We start from the raw sequence: 9,504 nt of genomic DNA, 5'->3' as shown, positions 1-9,504 counted from the left end.
GTGGCAGTATTTTGCACTGAAACCTGGCATGTCACATCAGCCATCACCCCTCAAGTGCGGCCTCTTCCCATCCTCCTGTTCTAAATACACTCCAAGAGTTCTATTCTTTTTTTTACTATACACTTCCTCGATAGCAGGGTGCAGGTATACCTTCTGGATGTTGTAAAATGTAGTCTGTCCCATCATTTGGACACCCATGGTCTTGCACCAGTCTGAGATTTCTCTGTATGTGCCCCCCCTGAACAGAACAGCTGCTGCTGCAAGGAGGTTCACCTCTGGCATTCCCCTAAAGTCATGTGAAGCTGTCCAAGTCCCAGAATGGCCCCCAAGACATGTCCAATCCACCTTCCTGTGTGCCCCAAAATCAACGATAGTCTTTGACGAAATTGGTTTCCCGCACATCTGGCAAAATTTGAAGAGTGACATGAGGCTGGGTTCATTGACAAATGTCATACAGTTGCTTTAGAATTAATTTAGAAACAATATGCTGTGAAGAATGCTGGTTCTTCAGAAACTTACAAATTGTTCATAGACAGAGGCAGGAATTTTGACCGGTGTTGAGGTCAGCAGGAATGGTTCATCTTCTGACGACACTAATCAGACGTGATTGGAGTCTGAAAGTTCAATAACGTTAAAAACATTTGAATGAACTGAACTTATTCTGAAGTGATATGTGTATGAATACGTAGCTGAAATGCTTCTACCAGCCACACATTATCTAATGTTTGATAGAGGAATTCCAGGTGGTACATGACAGAAATACGGAACACATATTTCTAAACGGAGAGGTGAAATAAACAAACCTAAATATGTCCATTTGTTTTGTTCTTAGCTTAGCGATTTCGATTTTATATGAAATAGTGTGCATTGAGGTAGCACAACATTACAGTAAGGGTACTTCTTTGATATTGAGTTTTCTTTTCCACTGCGCTTGCATTGTAACGTCAGCATAACTCGACAAGTAGCTCAGTTTGACAGAACAGTGGCTTTACTTTGATAACAGCCAACTTATATACAACTTATGTGTAATTGTCTAACGTTACTTTTCTAACTTTGCTGTTTTACTGCTAACTATATCACTATTTATAGGCTACTGTGTGATCAGAAATAGAGTTGAGTTAAGTATTAGTCTTACCTCTAGGCGAATGCATTTAGTACCAGATGTCCCAGGCTGTCCGTCATCTGGTAAGGTGAATATCGACGGAATTGCAGTGTCCTTCATTTCAAGGACATTCGTTTTGGAGTCTTCCAGCTTGAAATGGAGAATGCAAACCCTCTGGATTTTCAGGTTTTCCATATCGGTGTCCTCTCCAAACTTTGAGTGGTTGATAGCCCCGCAGCCACTGTTTGCACCGCTCCAAATGTTAAACCGGCAAATGATGGAAACTTATTGCTTGTCCATTTCTGGTTTTGGCTGTACATCATGGTTCAAAGCAATTTAGCACCATTCTTTTTATGGGAAAAAAATTGAGTATTTCAATTAATTTATCAACAAATTTGTCACAGACTCACGATAAAATGGCATCTTTTCAGTTTCGAGTCAACTAGTAGGTATATCACTTCTTCTGATACTGCCCTCTGTAACCGGTAGGCGTGGCTTGTGAGTGGCGTCGTAGGGCAGCGAAAGTGCATTCTGGGAGTTGTTGGCTTTCATCCACATGAGCAAATAATATATTTTCTGGCTGTCTAGGCACCAAATTCAAAAACAATTTCACATTTCTACTACATACATGACCCAATTTAAATACACATTAATCTTTCCAGCAGTGAAATGCTCTTTTAACTATGGATTCTAAAACTTTAGCCAAATATGGAAGCTTGGAAATCAGATGGTAGTTGTTGCGGTTATCAGTGGTGCCACCTTTATGTAGTGGAGTTACATGGGCAGTTTTCCAGGCTGTAGGAAAATTACCTGAGGCAAGGCAAAGATTAAATACATGAATTAAGTAATCGATAATTGATGGAGTTGCCAGCTTTATAAGGTAGGAATCTAGATTATCGTCGCCAAGTGGACATCTAGCATATATTGTTAGCAGGGCTTCCAGTACCTCGCTTGATGTGAGGGGTCAGAAACTAAAAGTAGAAGGACAATTAAATGTGTTCAAACATACAGTGGGAGTAATAAGCACATCAGGGTATTTATTTTCGAAAAGGTGGCCGGCACTAACAAAATGCTCATTTAACAGAACAGATATCCTGTGGCTTAGAAATTAGACAGTCATCTAATTTAATATGGGATGGAAGTGAGAGGTTTACCATTTATGGATTTCACAGCTTTCCAAAACATGGGTGCATTTGAAGATATGGAGGCAATAAGATTCAAATAGTAACTGGTCTTAGCCTTCCTTAGGCTGCAGTGCACTTTATTCGAGCTTATCTAAAAGTGAGCCAGTGGCTATGATCTCTAGATTTTCTGGCTAGTGCCCAGGCTGAGTTTCTCAAAAGAAATAAGGTGGTCAGTTCTAGGGGTAAACCATGGCTTTAGTCTATCCTTAATTCTAATCTTTTTGAATGGAGCATGAACATTTACAATAGAATTAAAAGTAACTATGATAAAATCCAGTGCCATCTGAGCATCATTGTACCTCGACGTTGAACTCAGCTCAATAAGGACTGTTCATCGAAACACCTGAAATCTCTCTTCACAATCACAGATTTGTTCTTTTCCAAATGAGTGCTTCTGATCCAGGCAGTGGGGCAGTGATCGCTGAAACCTAATTCAACAATATCATCAGGAAATAAGAAGAGGCAGAAAAGAGAGGGTTGGTTGGGTAATATTAACCGGAGTGTGAAGAGAGTTTGTTCGTCAGAAGGCACTGGCCAAGTTAGGGAATGGGACAGTTCTCTCATTTATTCCCCCCACCTCACCGACGACTGGGTGGTTAAAGTAGGGAGTCAAAGGCAGAGCACTGGCCGGCCCACATCATCCGTAGCTCTCCATTCCTATATTGCCCCAAAAGGTGTAAATATCAGATTGAATTTGTGTCCTATTGCTTGTTCCCCTAGGTCATGGGTTCCTATTACATTTCGTTTAATTTTAAAGTACTGGTGCCAACTTTTAGAGCCCTGCATAACTTAACTCCCCACATCACTGACCTCCTCCAACCATATATACCAAATCTGGCTTTTAGATCATCTGAGCTGAATTTGCTGGATGTCCCTCGAACCAACTATAAAACTCGAGGTGACCGGGCTTTTCAAGCTGTAGCCCCGAATCTTTGGAACGTCCTCCCCTTATTATTGCAAACCCCAGACTCCTGTGATGCTTTTATGAGACCGCTGAAAACATTTTAATTCAGACAGGCTTTTGGTTAGCCTATCCAAATGGATTGCGCCATCTACCCAATGATTAATACTGCACAAGTTGTAATAGTGCTTATGTGCCAGCTGATAGCGACATATCAAGTTTTAATAACACAACGACGACGCTATCAAAACATCGCTATGATGATGCAGATCAATTATGGCATTTCTTAGATTTTTGCTTTCTAAAATAGCCTGAACCGAGGTTTCCTGCTTCAATGCGGACTCATCTTCCAACAGAAGCTGCTGTCTTTTACCTCCGAATCATCTAAGGTACACTACGCACTGGGGTTACTCAGGGGAAAGGCACTAGTTTGGGCCGAAGCTATGTGTTCTAATCAACACCTCTCCAGGCTAACCTTTTCTGATTTTTCCACTCGTTTGTGTACGGTTTTTGACCACCCGGATCATGTCGGTAACGCCTCCAAGAGATTGCTGGGCCTCAGACAGGGTACACAGAGTGTATTTTTGGACATTAGCAGCTGATTCCAAATGGAACGATGAGGCATTACAGGGAGTTTTTGTGCATGGCTTAAATCACTCTGTGAAAGATGAGCTAGCTCTTCGCGATGAACGGTCTTGTGTCCTTGGCTATTAAGATTGACAACCGGATCCAGGAGAGGAGACGGGAGAAAAGTGGACACGCACCAGTTCCAACTCGGACTTCCAGGACACCCAGACCCAGTTCTTTGTCCCTCCGTGGGGAGCTCTCGGCCGCACCGGTCTCCGCTGCGAGGGACGAGGAGGAGCCCATGCAATTGGGTCGGGCTCGGCTTTCCCCAGCTGAACGATTACGCCGCCGACAGGCAGGTGAGTGCCTGTACTGTGGTAACTCCTCCCACTTCCTTGCCAACTGTCCTGTACGCCCAAAAGAGGAGGCTCGTTAGTGAGAGTGGGTACACTAGTGAGCCCCAGCCCTGTAACTGCACCCACACTTCCTCGTCTGTCACTCCCTGCAACTCTCCAATTGGGTACTCTATCACTACCGTTATCAGCCCTTATTGACTCGGGGGCTGAGGATAACTTTATTGACTTAAATCTGGCTAAGCAGGCTAACATTCCCCTCGAATCACTCTCATGCCCTATCAATGTCACAACCATTGACGGTCAGTTTCTGGCTAGAGTTACGAAACAAACTATCCCAGTTACTCTCGTTCTCTCCGGTAACCATCGAGAGGAGATCACCTTCAGAGTAGTGTCAGCTTCCTCTTCCCCTCTCATTCTCGGTTTTCCATGGCTCAGTTTACACAATCCCCACATAGACTGGCAACACAAAACTATCAGCAGTTGGAGCAGTTTTTAATCATTCTACGTGTCTCGGCTCTGCTATCCCTCCCAATGTGAAAGCCCCAACTGCACCAGAAACACTACCCAACCTTTCCTCAGTCCCCAAGGAATATCTGGACCTAGCGGAAGTATTCAACAAGTAGAAAGCATTATCTTTGCCTCCACATAGACCCTATGACTGTGCCATTGAGCTGTTTCCAGGGAGCCCCCTTGCCTGCTAGCCGACTCTACAACCTGTCCAGACCTGGAGGCTATGGAAAAATATATCGGAGAGTCCCTGGCTGCAGGTATCATTCGCCCATCATCATCTCCGGGGGGAGCGTGGTTCTTCTTTGTGGAGAAAAAGGACAAGACGCTACGCCCCTTTATAGATTTTCGCGGACTGAACAACATCACGGTAAAGAATAAATACCCTTTACCACTAATCAATTCTGCTTTTGAACCACTCCAGGGCGCCACAGTCTTCTCTAAACTGGACCTGCGCAATGCCTATAATCTCATCAGGATTCGGCAAGGAGTGGAAAACTGCCTTCAATACACCACTTGGACACTTCGAATACCTGGTAATGCCTTTTGGACTCACTAATGCACCAGCAGTATTCCAAGCTATGGTTAATGATGTTTTAAGGGACGTGTTAAATTGTTTTGTTTTCGTCTACCTAGACGATATTCTGATTTTCTCTAAGTCCCTTAAAGAACATACGTCTCACACGTCCGTCTTGTCCTGCAACGTCTGTTGGAAAACAAACTCTTCATTAAAGCTGAGAAGTGTGAGTTTCACCGTGAGTCAGTCCCCTTTCTTGGGTTCATTATAGAGAAGGGACGGGTGTCGGCTGACCTCGACAAGAGTAAGGCAGTGACTGAATGGTCCGTTCCCCAGACTCGCAAACAGCTGCAACGTTTCCTGGGTTTTGCTAATTTTTACAGGAGATTCATCTGGGGCTTTAGTAGGGTGGTAGCTCCCCTCATCAAACTCACTTCCCCCTAAAGTTCTGTTTGTGTGGTCTCATGAAGCTGACCAAGCCATGAGTACCCTTAAACATCTGTTTTCCACCTCCCCTGTGCTCATACACCCAGATACTTCTTTGCCTTTTGTTGTGGAAGTGGACGCCTCAGACTCTGGTGTTGGAGCGGTTCTGTCGCAACGCTCCCTCATGGACCAAAAACTCCACCCCTGTGCTTTTTTTTCCAAAAAGTTGTCACCTGCAGAGAGACACTACGACATGGGAAACCGTGAGTTGCTGGCCGTGAAGCTGGCGCTGGAGGAATGGAGACATTGGCTGGATGGGACGGAGCAGCCTTTTGTGGTGTGGACCGACCACAAGAACCTGGCCTTCATCCAGTCTGCGAAGAGACTCAACTCCCGCCAAGCCAGATGGTCTATTTTCTTCAGCAGGTTTAACTTTACTCTTACTTACCATCCTGGTTCTCGCAATGTAAAACCCGATGCTTTGTCCCGCCATTTCTCCATCTCTGAAGAGTCCAGTGAACCCGAGTCCATCCTGCCCTCTACCTGCGTAGTGGCTGCAGTTCGCTGGGAGATCAAATCTCTGGTCAAGACGGCCCAAGAATCCGACCCTGGACCAGCGGATGGGCCATCTGGTCGGCGCTATGTTCCTGTGTATGTGCGGTCTGAAGTGTTGCAGTGGGTCCATTCCTCACGCTTCGCCTGCCATCCAGGGATGCAACGTACCCTTACGTTGCTGAAAAGACACTTCTGGTGGCCGTCTGCAGAAGCTGATGTCCGGGCGTACGTGGCACCCTGTACCACCTGTGCCCAAGGTAAAGCATCCCACCAGTCTCCCTCGGGTCTGCTTCAACCTCTGCCGGTTCCAAGTCGTCCCTGGTCCCATATAGCCCTGGACTTTGTCACTGGTCTCCCTGTGTCTGAAGGTAATGATACAATACTCACAATAGTGGACAGATTCTCTAAATCTGCTCACTATGTAGCGTTACCAAAATTACCGACTGCCAGTGAGGCAGCGGACCTCTTAGTCCTACATGTATTCCGTCCCCATGGAATACCTGTGGACATTGTTTCTGACAGAGGCCCACAGTTTATTTCTCAAGTCTGGAAAGACTTCTGTTCTGCTCGTGGTGCAACTGTGAGTCTCTCCTCAGGTTTCCACCCGCAAACTAACGGCCAGACTGAAAGAGCTAACCAGGACCTGGAAGCATGTCTTCGCTGCGTGGTGGCTCAGCATCCATCGTCATGGGCTAAACATCTTCCCTGGATTGAGTATGCCCACAATTCCCTTACCACCTCTGCTACCGGCCTGTCCCCTTTCGAGGCTTCTTTAGGATATCAACCACCTCTGTTCCCTGAGCAAGAAAGGGAATTGGCTGTCCCCTCGGTCCAGGAGAACTTACGTCGTAGTTGTCAAGTTTGGTGCGACGCCCGGGAAGCGTTGCTCTGGACTACAGAGCAGAACAAGAGCTCGGCGGATCCTCACAGGACCCCAGCTCCCCAGTACCAGCCTGGACAGGAGGTGTGGCTGTCCTCCAGGAACATTCCCCTGCGGACTGACTCACGCAAATTGGCACCTCGGTTTCTGGGCCCATTCATCATTGACTCAGTTATCAATCCCTCTACTGTGTGGTTGAAGTTGCCACGGGCTATGAAGTGTCATCCCACCTTCCATGTGTCACAACTGAAACCGGTCTCATCCAGTCCTCTGTGCCCGCCTGCGGATCCCCCGCCACCCGTCCACATAATTGACGACCACCCGGCCTACACTGTCCAGTATGTGGTCGACTGGGAGGGTTATGGACCAGAGGAGCGCTCCTGGATCCCCAGGAGTTTTATTTTGATCCTCAAACTGGTGAAGGACTTCCATCGAGCTCACCCTGACAAGCCGGTGCCTAGAGGGACGCCGGGAGGTGCCCGTTGAGGGGGTCCTGTTGTGGTTTGCTCTCTCTCCGCCCTGAGTTGGGTGGTTTTTTTCCCTGTTTGTCTGTGTGTTCTGTGTTTTTACACCTAGAGTGCTGGAGACGTGTCCAGAGGGAAGTAGGTCAAGGGGCGTGGCCGATTCAACACTGCACAGCCGGTCTTCACAGCTGCAGCTCATCTTCATGATTCACTCCTGCAATACTTAAACCCGGGCTGATCACCTCTTCGGCGCCAGTTCATTATCTACAACCCATGTGGTAACTTGGCTCTCAGTTAAACTCCAGTATTGTCCGTGTAACCCTGAACTCTAGTTTTTGCCTTTGTTCCCTGAGCTCATACTAACTCTGTGTCTCTATCTAGTCCCTGCTCTGACCTGCTGCTTCCTCCGCTGTGCCTGCACGCTCCCCAGTCTCACCGTTTTGCCGCCGCCTCCACCTGGGACACAATCTATGTACTCAGCTCTGCCTGTTCACCTCGTGTCCCGTAACACGTCAACTCATCCCTGTCGGCTCGCCTAAAGCCTCGGACCAGCCAGGAGTTTCCCCGCCCTGACACTGCCCTCAGTGATTCTCTGAGTACACTCTGCTCCATTAAACCTTTTAAAACTGATTTTACTTTGTCTGTGTGATATCTCTGTGGTCTGGGTCAGACAAACCCCTTAACACATCTAAAACCATGCAAAATAACACACCATGCAAATAAAAACACACTTTTGCCCAGTGACATGCTGTCATTTTTTTTGGGGGGGGGGCAAAGACTTAAAGTCTGTGCTTACCTTAATAATACTTTTACAAAGTAAAACAAACAAAATTTCAGGAGTCACATCAATAACAATTTCAGCCTTCGACCATCTTTTTAAAATATTGTAATAATCAGAAAGGAATTTATTGTCACAGTAGTTACCCTACCTTTCTGGTCTACATGTCCCTGCCTCTGCTGAATTATTTTGTATCCCCGGTGGGAAAATGTATCCCCCCCCCAAAGTGATCAATGCTACTTCACCAATAGACCATTATACACCTAAAATATAAGTATTGTAAACTAAGTAAAAGCGCTGTGACGTGAGCAGCCTATAGTGTGGTTGAATGATAAGATCCATGAGTTGCTGGTTGTATTTAGCTGCTACAGAGCTCCGGGACGCCGGCTACCAGCGGCAGTTGTTAAGCCGCCAATGGGTGACTGTGAGACGGCTATAGGCACCACCAGATGACGGTCCTTTCAGGGGCCGTGGTAGTGGAGTTTAGCCAGAAAAAGTGAGCGTCATGCGGCGATGACAGTTAGGTTTAGGCACCAAACAACTAGTTAAATTTAGGAAAACGATCGTGGTTTGGATTAAGACAGAGGAACAAACGAGCGTTTCCTGAGTGAAAGTATTTAGTTTTCGCCGCAAAGTGAACTCCACTCTCCGGCTTGAAAGCGCTGTATTTTCCATTGAATATTGAAATGCATATTAAAGTGTTTGGCATGCCTGGCCGAGTGGCAGTATATCCAATGTATTGCAAGGGGGTTTAAATTCTTGCATGTTTTGTTTCGTTGTGCATGGTCAAAAAACACCCCCCCTGCTTTTTTCCACAAATTGCAACCTGGGTGCATACATACACAAACAAACATTAATAAGAATAAACAATAAATACAGAAACAAATATATAGAAAAATCTGGAACTTGCCAAAGCATGATCTAGAGAAACTTCTACATGCTTTCATCTCTAGCAGGCTGGACAACTGCAATGCACTGTTCACACGCCTGTCTAAGAAATCAATCAGGCAGCTTCAGCTGATTCACAATGCTGCTGTCAGGGTTTAACGATGACCAAACAGGCTGGGCATATAATAGATCATTACATTGGATACCAGTTACTCACAGAATCAACTTCCAAATTCTAATGCTTGTCAATAGTGAACGGCTTAGGTTAAAGATACTAATCAGATCTCCTGACCCAGTACAAACCTCGCAGACCTCTCAGGTTGGCCGGTTCTGGATTACTGGCTGTTCCCAGAGTCAAAACTTAACATGCCAAAGCTGC

The sequence above is a fragment of the Perca fluviatilis genome, chromosome 17, assembly GCF_010015445.1.
Source record: "Perca fluviatilis chromosome 17, GENO_Pfluv_1.0, whole genome shotgun sequence".
Classification (NCBI taxonomy): domain Eukaryota; kingdom Metazoa; phylum Chordata; class Actinopteri; order Perciformes; family Percidae; genus Perca; species Perca fluviatilis.
Note: the sequence above shows the minus strand (reverse complement) of the source record.